This window comes from Nicotiana tabacum, chromosome 14 (genome assembly GCF_000715075.1).
Source record: "Nicotiana tabacum cultivar K326 chromosome 14, ASM71507v2, whole genome shotgun sequence".
Taxonomy (NCBI): Eukaryota; Viridiplantae; Streptophyta; class Magnoliopsida; order Solanales; family Solanaceae; genus Nicotiana; species Nicotiana tabacum.
The window spans coordinates 32,230,673-32,246,044 of record NC_134093.1 but is presented as its reverse complement, the minus strand read 5'-3'; the positions used below and the strand labels follow the sequence as shown (position 1 = coordinate 32,246,044).

Here is a 15,372-nt window from a genome sequence, read left to right as displayed (position 1 = left end):
GTTTTAAAACTAAAACAAAGCTAATTAAAGATGGTGTTCTCTGCACAAGAATGGTTCTCCCCCTCTTCCACTGAAAAGTCATGCCTATTTATAGGAAATTATGCTCATAACATTATCAGGGATGTCATCCTCAGATTGAGGATGACATCCCTAGTTCTTGAATTAATTTCTTCCCGGTGCCTCTTTTCACGGATGACATCCTTGGATTGGGGATGACATCCTTGGATTGGGGATGTTATCCTTGGTCTTTTTGCTATCTCTGCTTGAACACTCTTCTTTCTTCTCCTTTTCTTTATTTTTTTTCATTTTCTTCAACTTATATTAATAATTTGTACAAATATTGAACAAAAAGTCATATCTATAAATAAAGTATTTATTTATTTAATATAATATATACCTAAACACATATATAATATATACTTATCAACTGTACTTGCTCCTTTATGAGCTTAGGCTTACTTTATTAAATCTTCCACTTCTCATTTGCTTAATAAATACAAATCAACTACTTTGAAACTATTAAAAAGAGTAAATACATGGCTAGTTCATACGTTGGCTTGCCTAACGGCGACATTGGGCGTCATCACAGGCTATAGGAGAAATTGGATCGTGACATTAAGCGTCCGACTATACGCCCTAAATACGCCTAACGCCCAACACTTGGGATTCGCTCAACATTACTCTAATCATGTGTCAATTTTCCTAATTAGCAATGTTGACCCTCAAAATTCCTTAACACGTGAAAGATTAAAGTTTTATTCATGTATAGGAATATGAAGATTGAGAGTAACTTAAATAATGAGTCATAATATTCTATATTTACTAATTTCAAATACCACGATGGTGAATATAATTTTCACTTGCTATTGGCCTTTTTGTCTTAATTGTTTGTCTCTCAAAATTATTAAATTTTATTATTTTGCAATGGTGAAGATTATTAATTATTAACTTTTAAGAAGGTAAAATATTTAATTTAATAATATTTATTAAGAAATTATGATTTCTCTTATTATTTGAAAGTGAAGTCGTTATGAAACGACCGAGCCGCTCGTTTTGAGTATTGTAGCCTCGTTCTCCCATTTACTGCTTTTGTTATGCACAATTGTCGTTATGTGACTTGCTAGGATAGTTGGTTCGGTTCCGGGGATGTTCCGGAATGGTTTGCGACACTTAGTCTCAAGGTTGGAAGCTTAAGTTGAAACGGTTGACTGGATATCGACTTATGTGTAAATGGATCTGGAATAGAGTTTTGATGGTTCCGATAGCTCCGTTGGGTAATTTCGGACTTAGTAGTGTGTTCGGATAGTGATTTGGAGGTCCATAGTTGATTTTGGCTTGATATGGCGAAAGTTGGAAAATTAGAAGTTTGACCGAGAGTTGACTTAGTGGTTACCAGGCTCAGTTTTTTGTTCCGGAAGGAGTAGGTCTATTGTGTCATTTATGACTTGTGTGAAAGATTTGAGGTCAATCGGACGTGATTTGATAGGTTTCAGTATCGATTGTAGAAGTTAGAATTTCCTAGGGTGTGATTCGTATTTTTGATGTTGTTTGATGTGATTTGAGGGCTCGACAAAGTTCGTATCATGTTTAAGGACTTGTTAGTGTGTTTGGTAGAGGTCCGGGGGGAGGGGGAGGGTGGAGTTCGGATGGTTAACGGATCAAGGTTATGAATTGAAGGACTGCTAAAGTGCACCAGGTCTAGTGCAATCGCTCATGTAAAGTTTTAATCGCAGGGGATCGCAGAAACGGTCTGTAAGGAAGTGGATAGTGGTCGCAGGTACGAGGAAGTGGGAAGTGGGTAGTGGGTGCAGAGGCGGAGTTGGGTCAGCTGCGGACTTGCGCAGGTGCAGTGGCATTTCCGCATCTGCGAGAGCGCATATGCGAAGAAGGTCGCGCAATTGCAGAGTCTGGGGACTTAATTGAACTCCACAGGTGCAGAGGTTTCGCAGCAGAAGCGGTATCGCAGAAGCGGATTTTTGGGTCGCAAAAGTGAAAGCCTTGGGCAGAATATTTAATTTGAGGTTTCACCGCAGTTGCTATATATTTATTTGCATTGGCTAGATCTACCCTGAATTTATTTGCATTTGGACTGGATCTGCCCTGTACAATGCTAAGTGATTAAGTGTGATGAGTAAGAATTGAGGCAGTCAGGTTGAGTACTCCGAGAGTGTGAGGATGCGAGGCTTCCATTTTTTTGTATCACATACGACATGCATATTGGCATGTAGATATAGAGATATCATATTTCTCATATAATTCATATTTGACATATTTGATCTGTTCTGAGTTTAAATGCTAAACCTGGAAGCATGTCTAAATTCTTGTACTATTACCTGTAGATTATGAATTTCTGAGATAATACTGTCACATTTTCCGTAAATTTCCGTACTGTTAATTTTGTATGTGGATTGTAATGTTCGAGCCCATCACTACTTTCAGTCCAAAAGTTAGATCTATTACATATTGAGTTGGTTATACTCACGTTACACCCTGCAGTTCGTGCGTAGATCGAGGTGTTTCCGGGCATGGCGGTTGCTGATTCTCAGAGTTTTCAGCCATCTGGATATTATCGAGGTAGCTGCATCGGCGTCCGCAGACCTTGACTCTCCTCCCCTATCCCCCAGTTTACTTGTTCAGTTTTTGCTTTCTTAGATAGTGTATCAGACTTTGTATTTACATAGATGCTCATGTATTCAGTGACACCCTGGTTTTGGGAAACGTCTGTATCGGGTGATGACAGTTTTATCCAGTTTTTATGGGATTTGCACATATGTAAACCTATTTTAGTATATTTTAAATTTTAAAGTGTTGGTATGTCTGAGTTGTCGGCTTGCCTAGTTTCATGATAGGCGCCACCATGACTGGTTGAGTTTTGGGTCGTGGGGCCATCCTAGGCACCAGCCGTGCCTATTGTGATTCCAGGCCTTCAGGAGGCTTTGACCCAGATATTGACCATTTGCACTAGCCTTATTCAGGCAGTTTCTGTTCAAATCGTGCCATCTACTTCTCAGGCTGGGGGAGGTACTCAAACTCCCACCGCCTACACTCCAGAGCAGGTGGTGTAGGGACTACAGACACAGGAGGTACTACCAGCCCAGCCGGTTGCCGCTGCTCAGGCCCAGGTGGTTCCCGATATGAGTGATGATGAGAAGAAGAGACTAGAGATATTTGGGAGACTCTAGCCTCCATCATTTAGTGGGGTTGAGTCAGAGGATGCTCAGGACTTCTTGTATAGGTGCCAGCGGATTCTTCACACGACGGGTATTCTAGAGACTAGTAGAGTCTCATTTACTACCTTCATTCCAGTTTATGTAGACCTATTTACTTTTTGATTCGTTCCAAAAAGAATGACCCCTTTCTAAATTTGGAAATAATTTTGCTTAAACTTACAATTCTACCCTTAATGAGAAGCTTTTATAACCACACAAATACTCTAGGCCCCTTTTTGAATTGTTTAGGACCACAAATTCCAAAAGTCTTTATTTTTTCTTAAACTTCGTGCCCAGTCAAATAGGTTCACATAAATTGGAACGGAGGATTTACTACTTTTCAATTGACAAGGGTAGCTTTCAAATGGTGAGAGGCCTATGAGAAGAGCAGGCCAGTCGGTGCTGGACCACTTTCATGGCATGAGTTCTCCGTTCTCTTCTTGGAGAAGTTTGTGCCACAGACCCGCAGGTAGGAGCTGCGCATGCAGTTTGAGCAACTATGTCATGAGAGCACGTCTGTGACCCAGTACGAGATAAGGTTTTTAGAGTTGGATCATCACGCAGTTTGGTTGGTTCCCACTGAGAGTGTGAGGATTAGGAGGTTCATTAATGTCCTCCACTACTAGTTGTGTTTTGTTATGACTCGAGAGAGTGTATCAGGTGCTAGGTTTGATGAGGTGGTTAACATTGCTCGGCGGCTAAAGTTGGCCCGTAGACAGGAGCGTGAGGAGAGGGAGGCCAAGAGGCCTCATGGTTTGGGTGGTTTCAGCGGTGTTTCTTCTCTGGGTTAGTCCTACCACAGTAGGGGTCGCCCGTATAGGCCCGCTCAGATGGCTCGTCTAGTTCATCGTGGCGCATCAGCTAGCCATGGATCATACAGTGCTCGACCGTGTCAGTCATCTCTCAGTGCAGTCCCATCTCAAAGTTCATCTCGTGCACCTTCAGTTCAGTGTTCATCTGCACTAGGTTCTTCTAGTAGTTATTCTGGTTCTCGGGGTTTGCCTCAGTACTGGCCACCATTTTTCGAGAGGGGTTGTTTTGAGTGTGGAGAGTTGGGTCATATGAAGAAGTATTGTCCCCGCCTTACGAGAGGTCCAGTTCAGTAGAGGAGTCATGCCACGACTTCAGCACCAATTACTTTACCACCCGCCCAGCTAGCTCGGGATGGGGTTCAGGCAGTTAGGGGGAGGCCGATCAGATGGCGGTCAGGCCCGATTCTATGCTATTCCTACCAGACCAGATGTTGTTGCTTCAGATGCAGTGATCACAGGTATTGTCTCAGTATGCCACAAGGATGCCTCTATATTATTTGACCCTAGTTCTACTTATTCGTATGTATCATCATATTTTGCTCATCATATGGATATTCCCCGTGAGTCCTTAGTTTTATCTATTCATGTATCTAATCTAGTGAGCGATACTATTGTTGTGGACCGTGTATATCGGTCATGTGTAGTGACTATTGGGGGATTGGAGACTAGAGTTTATCTATTATTGTTTAGTATGGTTGATTTTGACGTGATCTTGGGTATGGATTGGTTGTCTCCATGTCATGCTATTCTGGATTGTCACGCTAAAACCGTGACGTTAGCGATGTCGGGGTTGCCAAGGATTGAGTGGAGAGGTTCTCTAGACTATGTTCCCAGCAGAGTGATTTCATATTTGAAGGCCCAGCAGATGGTTGGGAAGGGTTGTTTATTTTATTTGGCTTTTGTGAGGGATGTTAATGCTGATACTCCTACTATTGATTCTGTTCCGGTGTTGCAAGAGTTTCTGAACGTATTTCCGGCAGACTTATCAGGCATGCCGCCCGACAGGGATATTGACTTTGGTATTGACTTGGAGCCGGGCACTTAGTCCATTTCTATTCCACCGTATCGTATGGCACCAGCTGAGTTGAAGGAATTAAAGGAGCAGTTTTAGCACGTGGTGTCCAGTGAGGGGATTAAGGTGGATCCAAAGAAGATAGAGGTGGTTCAGAGTTGGCCTAGACCGTCTTCAACTACTGAGATTCAGAGCTTTATCGGCTTGGCCAGTTATTATCGTCACTTCGTGGAGGGTTCTCGTCTATTGCAACGCCTTTGGCCAAATTAACCCAACAGGGTGCTCCTTTCAGGTGGTCGGATGAGTGTGAGGAGAGATTTCAGAAGCTCAAGACTACATTGACCACAACTCCAGTTCTAATTTTTCCTTTAGCGTCAGGATCTTATACAGTGTATTGTGATGCTTCTTGGATCGGTATCGGGTGTGTCTTGATGTATGAGGGTAGAGTAATAGCTTATGCTTCGCATCAGTTGAAGCCTCATGAGAAGAACTACTGTGTTCATGATTTGGAGTTGGTTGCCATCGTCCATTATCTCTATGGTGTGTCTTGTGAGGTGTTTACGGATCATCGAAGTCTCTAACACTTGTTCAAACAGAAGGATCTAAATTTGAGGCAGCGGAGATGGTTGGAGCTGCTAAAAGACTATGATATTACTATTCGGTATCATTCCGGGAAGGCTAATATGGTGGCTGATGCCTTGAGTAGAAAGGCGGTGAGTATGGGTAGCCTTGCATTTATTCCTGTTGGTGAGAGACCGCTTGCAGTTGATGTTCAGGCCTTGGCCAACCAGTTCGTGAGATTAGATGCTTCGGAGCCCAGACGGGTTCTAGCTTGTGTGGTTTCTTGGTCTTCCTTATATGATCGCATCAGAGAATGCCAATATGATGATCCCCATTTGCTTGTCCTTAAGGATACGGTTCATCACGGTGAGCCAAGGATATTACTATTAGGGATGACGGGGTATTGAGGATACAGGGGCGAATTGTATGCCTAATGTAGATAGGTTGCATGAGTTGATCTTGAGGAGGCCCACTGTTTGCGGTATTCCATCCATCCGGATGCCGTGAAGATGTACCAGTACTTTAGGCAGCATTATTAGTGGAGGAGGATGAAGAAGGATATAGTGAGGTTTGTAGCTCGGTGTCTAAATTGTCAGAAGGTGAAGTATGAGCATCAGACACCGGGAGGATTGCTTCAGAGGCTTGAGATTCCGGAGTGGAAATGGGAGTGTATCACCATGTATTTTTGTAGTTGGGCTCCCATGGACTTCGAGGAAGTTTTTATGCTATTTGGGTGATTGTGGATCGGTTGACCAAGTCCGCGCATTTCATTCCAATTGGGACTAATTATTATTCGGAGCGGTTGGCTGAGATCAACATCCGCGAGATTGTTCGCCTTCACGGTGTGCCGGTGTCCATCTTTTCAGATCGGGGAACGCAGTTTACATTGCAATTTTGGAGAGTTATGCAGCGAGATTTGGGCACACAAGTTGAGCTGAGTACAACATTTTACCCTCAAACGCACGGGCAGTCCGAGCGCACTATTCAAATATTGGAATATATGCTACGCGTTTGTGTCATATATTTCAAGGGTCCTTAGGATCAGTTTCTGCCGCTCGCAGAGTTTGCCTACAAAAATAGTTACCAATCGAGCATTTATATAGCTCCGTATGAAGCTTTGTATGGGAGACGGTGTCGGTCTCTGGTGAGATGGTTTGAGCTAGGTAAGGCTAGACTATTCGGTTATTGACTTAGTTCAGGATGCTTTGGACAAGGTTAAATTGATTCAGGATCGGCTTCAGCGCAGTCTAAACAGAAGAGTTACAACGATCGAATGGTTCATTATGTTGCTTACATGGTTGGGGAGAAGGTACCGCTCAAGGTTTCACCCATAAAGGGTGTTATGAGGTTCAGGAAGAAGGGAAAGTTGAGCCCTCGGTATATTGGGTCATTTGAGGTGCTTTAGACGATTGGAGATGTGGCTTACAAGCTTGCCTTGATGCCTAGTCTGTCGAGTGTTCATCCAGTGTTTCTTGTATCTATGCTCCGGAAGTATGTCGGCGATTCGTCTCATATTTTGGAATTCAGCACGATTCAGTTCAATAGTGATTTGACTTATGCTGCGGAGTCGGTGGCCATTTTGGATCGCCAGGTTCGAAAGTTGAGATCAAAGAACATAGCTTCAGTGAAGGTGCAGTAGAGAGGTCAGCCAGTTGAGGAGGCTACTTGGGAGACCGAGTGGAATATGCGAAGCAGATATCCACGCCTATTTGAGACTCCAGGTACGTTTCTAAACCCGTTTGAGGACGAATGTTTGTTTAAAAGGGGGATGATGTAACCCCGGTCCCCCATTTACTGCTTTTGTTATGCTCAATTATCCTTATGTGACTTTTCGGGGTAGTTGGTTTGGTTTCGGGATGTTCCAGAATGGGTTAAGACACTTAGTCTCAAGGTTGGAAGCTTAAGTTGAAAAGGTTGGCCGGATACCGACTTATGTGTAAATGGCTATGGAATGGTATTTTGATGGTTTTGATGGTTCCGTTGGGTGATTTCGGACTTAGGAGTGTGTCTGGATAATGATTTGGAGGTCCGTAGTTGATTTAGGCTTGAAATGGTGAAAGTTGGAAAATTAGAAGTTTTGGAAATTTAGAAGTGTGACTGAGACTTGAATTTGTGGTTACCGTGCTCGTATTTGATTCCAGGAGTTGGAGTAGGTCCGTTGTGTCATTTATGACTTGTGTGCAAAATTTGAGGTCAATCGGACGTGATTTTATAGGTTTCGACATCGATTGTAGAAGTTGGAATTTTCTAGTTTTCATTAGGCTTGAATTGAGGTGCGATTTATGTTTTTGATGTTGTTTAATGAGATTTGAGAGCTCGACTAAGTTCGTATCATGTTTTAGGACTTATTGGTGTGTTTGGTTGAGACCCCGGAGGCCTCGGGTGCAGTTCGGATAGTTAACGGATCAAAGTTTAGAATTGAAGGACTGCTGAAGTACACCAGGTCTGGTGCGATCGCAACTACGGAGTTCTGATCGCAGAAGTGAGCAGGGGATCGCAGAAGCGACCTGGAAGGAAGTGGGCAGTGGTCGCAGTTGTGAGGTTATTTTCCGCACATGCGAGGTCGCGGATGCGGCATATTGGGCGCAGAAGAGGAGTTGGGTCAGCTGGGGGACTTGCGCAGGTGCAATGGTATTTTCTCACCTGCGAGAGCGCATATGCAAACAAGGTCGTGCAGGTGCAGAGTCTAGGACTTAAGTGAACTTCACATGTGTAGAGGTGGCCGCAGAAACGAAAGCCCTGGGAAGAATATTTAACTCGAGGGTTCGTGATATTTATCATTTTTGGACATTTCAAGCTCGGGCTAAGGAGATGTTTGAGAGGGATTTCGAAGGGTTTCTTGAGGTAAGTCTCGTGTCATCATTTTTATTCAATAATATTGTTTCACCATTGAATTTTCCACCAAGTTTGTGTGTTTTTGAGGTGGAATTTGAGAGTTTGAGGCTAGGGATTTGGAGAGTTTAATTTGGGGATTTAAGTGGTGATTTGGTAAATTTGGTATGGTTGGACTCATGGTTGAATGAGCTTCCGAATTTTGTGAGGTTTATCGGATTCCGAGACGTGGGCTCGGGGTCGACTTTTGAGTTGACTTTTTGACTTTTGATTAAGAACTTAGTATTTTTATATGGAATTGATTTCTTTAGCTCGTGTTGATTGTATCGAATTATTTGTGGCTAGATTCGGGGCATTCGGAGGCTGTTTCACGAGGCAAGGGCTTGTTGGAGTAGAGATTTGCACAGTTTGAGGTACGTTACACTTCTAAACTTGGTTCTAAGGGTATGAAGCCCCGAATTTCATATTATATGATTGGTGTTGTGGTTATGCGCATGCTAGGTGACGGGCGTGTGGGCGTGCACTGTAGTAATTGTGATTTAATTGATTCCATGGAACTGTATAGCTATCTTATCTGAACTTTATTACTGTATTCTAAGTGTTAGAGCACTTGAGCTGTGATTATGCTAGAAAACATGTTTAGGTTATATGTTGGTACTATTGGGACCTACAATGGTCGATATTTGTTGTTGAGTTATTTCTTAATTGTTGTTATATACTCAGTCGCATTCATCATTGCATATTATATCTCACTCTCCGTTACCGTATATTGTCACATCTTGTATCATTGATTTGGGTTGCTTAGCATGAGTGTTGTGAGCCCGAGAGACGGGAGAGATTGATGATTGAGTGAGGTCGAGGGCCTATTTGTGAGTGATATTTATGGGATCGGGCTGCACGTCGCAGCAGACTTTATTGATTCATGCCAGGATTTGACTTATTATAGGGCTTGGGCAGGATCTGGCCCTCCGGATTCTGCACACCCATAGTGAGCGCAATCTGCCCTGGATTTATTTGTATTTGGGCTGGATCTGCCCTGGATTTATTTGCATTTAGGCTGGATCTGCCCTGGATTTATTTGTATTTGGGTTGGATCTGCCCTGTACAGTATTGAGTGTGAGTGCTGAGTGACTGTGAGGACTGAGTGATTGGGAGGACTGAGTGCATTGATACTCCGAGAGTATGAACATGGCTTTATCACTGAATATTGGCATATAGATATAGAGATGTCATATTCCTCATAACATTCAGACTTGACATATTTTATTTGTTCTGAGTTTAATTGCTAAACATGGAAGCATGTCTAAATTCTTGTTCTGTTACTTGTAGATTATGTATTTCTGAGATAATACTGTCTTATTTTTTGTAAATTTTCGTACTGTTAATTCAATATGTTAGTTGTAATATTCAAGCCTGTCACTACTTTCAGTTCAAAGGTTAGATCTGTTACCTATTGAGTTGGTTGTACTCACGCTACACTCTGCACTTCATGTGTAGATCCAGGTATTTTCGGGCACGGTGGTTGCTAATTCTCAGAGTTTTCAGCCATCCGGAGATCATCGAGGTAGCTGCCCTAACGTCCGCAGACCTTGACTCTCCTTCCTTATCCCCCAATTTACTTGTTCAGTTTCTGCTTTCTTATACAGTGTATCAGACTTTGTATTTGCATAGATGCTCATGTACTCAGTGATACCCTAATTTTTTGGAAAACTTCTGTATCGGGTGGTGACGGTTTTATCTAGTTTTTATGAGATTTGCACTTATTTAAACCTATTTTAATATATTTTAAATTTGAAAGTGTTGGTATATCTGAGTTGTCGGCTTGCCTAGTTTCATGATAGGCGTCATCACGATAGGTTGAGCTTTGGGTTGTGACACGTTATAGTTGATTTGCATTCCTTAGTAAAATTAGATATTATTGCTTGCTTATGCTGGTAAAAATATACTAGATATTTTATTTTATATGAGTAATCACTTGTAATTTTCTTAAACTTTCAATGTATGTTTTATATTTTTATGTTATTATGCTATTTTATTTATTTATAAATTAAATAATTTAAAGATCCCTAGGGCTTACGCTCAATGCCTCGAGGCTTACGTATTGCCTCATAATAAGTAAAATGCCTTGCCTCACGCCTTTTTCCTTTAAAACACTACTCCAAATATCTTTTCCTAATTATATTTTGCATACTTCTAAATTATATTATATTAAACTAATATGAGAATTGAGTGGTGGCAGGTGATAGAGTTAGTCCTTCCCTTTGTTGAGTGGAGTGTTGTCACGACCCAAATCTCAATATGACGTGATGACGCCTAACACAGAACTAGGCAAGCCGACAATCCCAAAATAACTATGTATTTCAAAATGAAAGCATGATGTATTAATTTTAATAGTGAAAAATTTCATAAATAACCGATAAGAACAACTGCGACTCAACTACAAAATATCCCAAAAATTCGGGTGTCACTGAGTACATGAGCTACTAAGTGTCAACACGGTCAAAACTTCGAATACAACTGTCTGAAAAGATAGAACAATGCTAAATAAACTGAAAAAGGAGAGTCGAGGTCTGCAAACGCCAAAGCAACCGCCTCAATAGTCTCCAAGCAGATAATGCTCCAAGTCTAGCAACCACCGGGTCCAGATGTACCTGGATCTGCACACGAAGTGCAGAGTGTAGTATGAGTACAACCGAACCAATATACTCAATAAGTAACAGGACTAACCTTGGGTTGAAAGCAGTGACGAGCTCAGAAAGGTACAGTCCAAATCCAGATAATAACAGTACAGATAAAACAAAAAAATGACAATAATAGCTCAAAAAATTCCATAATCGGTCCTTACACAGTACATGAATTTAGACATGCCTTCAAATTCAACAATTAAGCTCAATACTAGAAAAATATGTCAAGTACAGCTAGCATGAGAAATGTTACATCTCTATGTCTATATATAATATATGCATGTTAAATGCAATGCATCACAGTGATACTCACAGGTACTCACAATCTCGGAGTACTCAATCTTACTGTCTCACACTCCCTACTGTTTTATTTTAAAGGAAAAGAGGAAGCCCCGGACGTCAACTTCTTTGATGACGACCAAGAGGAAACTCATTACTCTTAATCACTCAGCATTGTACGGTACCTGCGCTCATTGATGGTATGTCAGACTCCGGAGGAGTGAATCCTGCTCAAGCGCTAATTGTTGACACCCAATTTTGTTTTTCCATACCCGAATTAGTCCCACTGAGCCATTATTTTACTTTAAAAGGTCATAATTATACGTCTAATATTCTTATCTTATTACAAGTATTATTCAAGTTTAGTTTTTACCTTTATTATAGATTTCTTACATACTCTTACTCATTAAATTAATAATTTTTGGGAAACATAAGGCATTGCAATTCGTTTTAAACTTGTTGAGTATATTTACATAAAGGTGCATTTATTTAATATTTTTTTCTGCTTCACAAACTTTATTTAGGTATTTAAATTATTAATAGTTTTTTTTCTATTATTATAATTACATTATTAGCTTATTACTATATTATATTATTAGTATTGTCATCAGTGTTTTGCTTATTATTATTATTATTATTACCATGATATTTTAATTAAATAGTAGCTCAATTATTCTCCTAAGTCCAAGCCCAAACAACTTATTTCTTGCCCATCTCAACAAAGTCATCTCTTCTTAATTTTTCTACCGACCCATGGCCCACAAAATAACTAACCCCAGACCCAACTCAATTCACTTGCCAGCAAATATCCAAAGCCCAATTCCCCTAATAACCGTAAAATAGCACGGGCTAGCCAGTTTTCGCACGGGTAATTATAAAACAGTCAGCGTTTGCAAAGTAATTGAAAAATAACCACTATTTTGCTACAACACGAAAAGTTCCAGCATAATATAGTGGAGATTACCTGTGTATGAACTTTCAGCATATTATGCTGGAACTCCAGCACACAGAAAGTTCTAGCATAATATACTGGAGATTGGAGTACTTGTGTGTGAACTTCCAGCATATTATGCTGGACCAGTATATTATGCTGGAAGTTCACATGTAAATAATTCGAACTCCAGTATATTATGCTGTAATTTTTTCTGGACTTTGAATAATATTTTTGTTCAGATTTATCTTTACATGAAAAGTGGCTAAATTTCGATTACTTTTGAAACTATGACTATTTTTCAATTATCACTCGTAAATCTGGCTATTTTTGAATTTAACCCCTAATAACCTTTAGCCTCTAAACTGATAATTTTCCATTTTCCTAAAATTCCCAAAACGCAGCCATTGTCTTCCCCCTACTATTTCGCCAGCAACTTGTCAGCACCTTTCCCCAATTCTTTGATTTGTCTTATTTATCTATTTTTCTCTTTTCTTTCCTTAATTGTTTTTTCCTCTTCAAATCTGTAACGAAATTGCTATTGAGAGCCGAGATTTTAGCTTCAATTTTGGTCTAAATCCCTGTTGTGATTGAAGGTTTGCATACTTTTCTTTCCATCTCGGCATCCGTAGGTTCAAATTAGTTAGATGAATATGGACAGGTTTTGAGGTAAGCACTTCACCTATTCTTCATTTTCTCTTATCGATTGGATTGAGTTTTGAAAATTGAATTATCAATATTCTCTTCTGAATTTTTTCGATTATGTAAAGCGAAGTTTTCCCATAATCATAATCTCTTTCTGCCAAAATTAATCACCAACGGTTCATTTTTTAGTTCGAATACTCCAATTTCGCTTCAGTCCCTGAATCCTTGCTTAACGGGAATTTTGATCTTTTAAAAAAATCTGAATCTTTCTTTATTTGATATGTAGTTTTATGATTCTTTTCCATTATAGTGACACGCCCTAAGGCTAATTCGCTACTATAAATACTGACTAGTTCTATGCACTAAGGAGGATCACGGTTTTCACTACTACTATAGCTATTCTTTTACTTTTACTGCTCCTCTGTTCCTCCGGGTACAAATCGAGGCAGAGCTTTAATCTTTATGTTCGTCCAATACAAAGTGTTCTAGTCGTGATATTCGTTGGATACAACCTGGACGTATCAAGTTTGAGTATTGGTTCTTCATTATGCACACTTCGGAGAGTATTTGGGCTTAATTGTTATTATTGAAGTTACTGGATTTCTAATCTTCTTATTATATTGTTGTTCCGCTTTCGAACAGCTTAGTTTCCTGAACGATACATTACGATTCCTTTACGTGTTAGTAATTATATTAGAATAGACTAGTCCTCCTCTTCAGTTTTTGTTTTCTTTTACTCTATTTGTGTGTTCTGTATACTCTTGGCCATGTCGAGTGCCTTGCGGCACTCTATTGAAATTATGCCCATATAATAACCAGGTACGTCTCTTAAATCCAGGTGTGTTTTTGATCTTTTGACTTTACTTGTGATGTTTTGAATATGAGACAGCCTGACTATAAAGGTTTTTAGGATTTGTTCTGGCATTCTGGTAACTAGGAAATCATTTGTTTTAATTAGGACTAAAGATTGCATAAATAAGAGTAGCATCAACTTATCTTCGATTTAGTTTAGGAATTCTGCCTAAAAGACTTCGAATGATATTCGTAAGTTCCATGATCTTCACTCTTTGAATATAGCTGAATTCATGTTGCATAGATATCATTTCAGTAAGTATTTCTTAGTTAATAAAAGGTGACATTGGATTGTTAAAACTTCATCCGTTAAACCTTAAGGTTGTTTTCCGGTCTTATGTGTTTAAAACTACCTTACCTAAATCAATGCACTTGTTGTCACTTAGACACCATGTTTAGGATTAAATGGCCTAATATACTACATGTCCAGTTGTGGATAGTATGTCGGAAAGCTAAGAGTTATATTTGTTTGCTTTGTTGGCTATAACATTACTGCCAGGATGTTCGCAAACATATAGATACCATGTCCTTAGGATTTTAATTTATCTAAATATTCAGTCTATGGATAAAACCTCCAGAAAACTTGCTATCCCATAATGCTTGCCCTTTATTTAGTTTGAACAATTGTTTATTTGATTTGAACACTAGAGATACTCTATTTAGGAACTAATAGTAAGAGAAGTCAACAACTTTGTTTGTGTTATAGACTATCGAGTTGTATTTCTCAACAGGTTATTTACATGACTAAACTGCAAATAGTTTGAACCAATTACTTGAAGGTATATTATTTGCAAGTAACGAGTTAAATCTATTTTCGCGATAATTTGATCTTCATGTGTGCTGCATATGTGTTCTGGTTTGGCTATGATGTTACAGGATGGCCTAATTCGAGCATTGGGAGAGAATTTGGAGTCACATTATTGTGCTGGAATTTACTTTGCACCTGAAGCTCATTAGTTTAGCCTGTGTTGTAATGTTGGCCTTATAATGCTACAAATAATCTGGAATTGTGTAAATGGGATAATGGGGGCTGGAACTTCTTTGTCACTTTTGCTATCGTGGTTTGTTTCTATTTTTACTAATCATTGAAGTCATGTTTTCATTTTCAATATTATTACCATGCTTATAGAATTTAAGTAACAGGGAGAAGTGATTTTCTGTTTGTGTTATTGTGCTAATAATAATGATTTTTAATGCACTCGATTTCCTTTTAACCGTAGAGATTGCTAATTGTTTTAAACCTATCGTCAAACTAGTTTTACAAAAAAATACTCTTGATTCATTTCATGAAAACAAGAACCGTTAAGTAAGTATAGTCTTCCTATAATATTTTTATTTATTTATTTATTAAAGGTTTGGGGGCTAGTAACAATCTTTGTATACAAGTAAGTTTTCTGGCATACGATTTTCAAATCATGTATCTTATTTCAATTCCTCTCTACCTTTACCTAAAAGAGTACGTAACTTTATACTTTAATCCAAACTACTTTATCTTCTACTCGACATTTTTAGTAATTTTATAATTATGTTCATTCTCGTATGCTTATACTTGAGT

The 15,372-nt window shown here is 39.5% G+C and overlaps 1 long non-coding RNA gene across 1 annotated transcript; it reads left to right on the top strand.

Annotated features, from left to right (window-relative positions):
• The first annotated feature begins 12,697 nt into the window (after positions 1-12,697).
• Positions 12,698-14,926, top strand: LOC107810869 (uncharacterized). The gene is made up of 2 exons (XR_001653763.2): positions 12,698-12,989; positions 14,694-14,926. It is a non-coding gene; the product is annotated as an uncharacterized LOC107810869 (long non-coding RNA).
• The last annotated feature ends 446 nt before the right edge of the window (positions 14,927-15,372 follow it).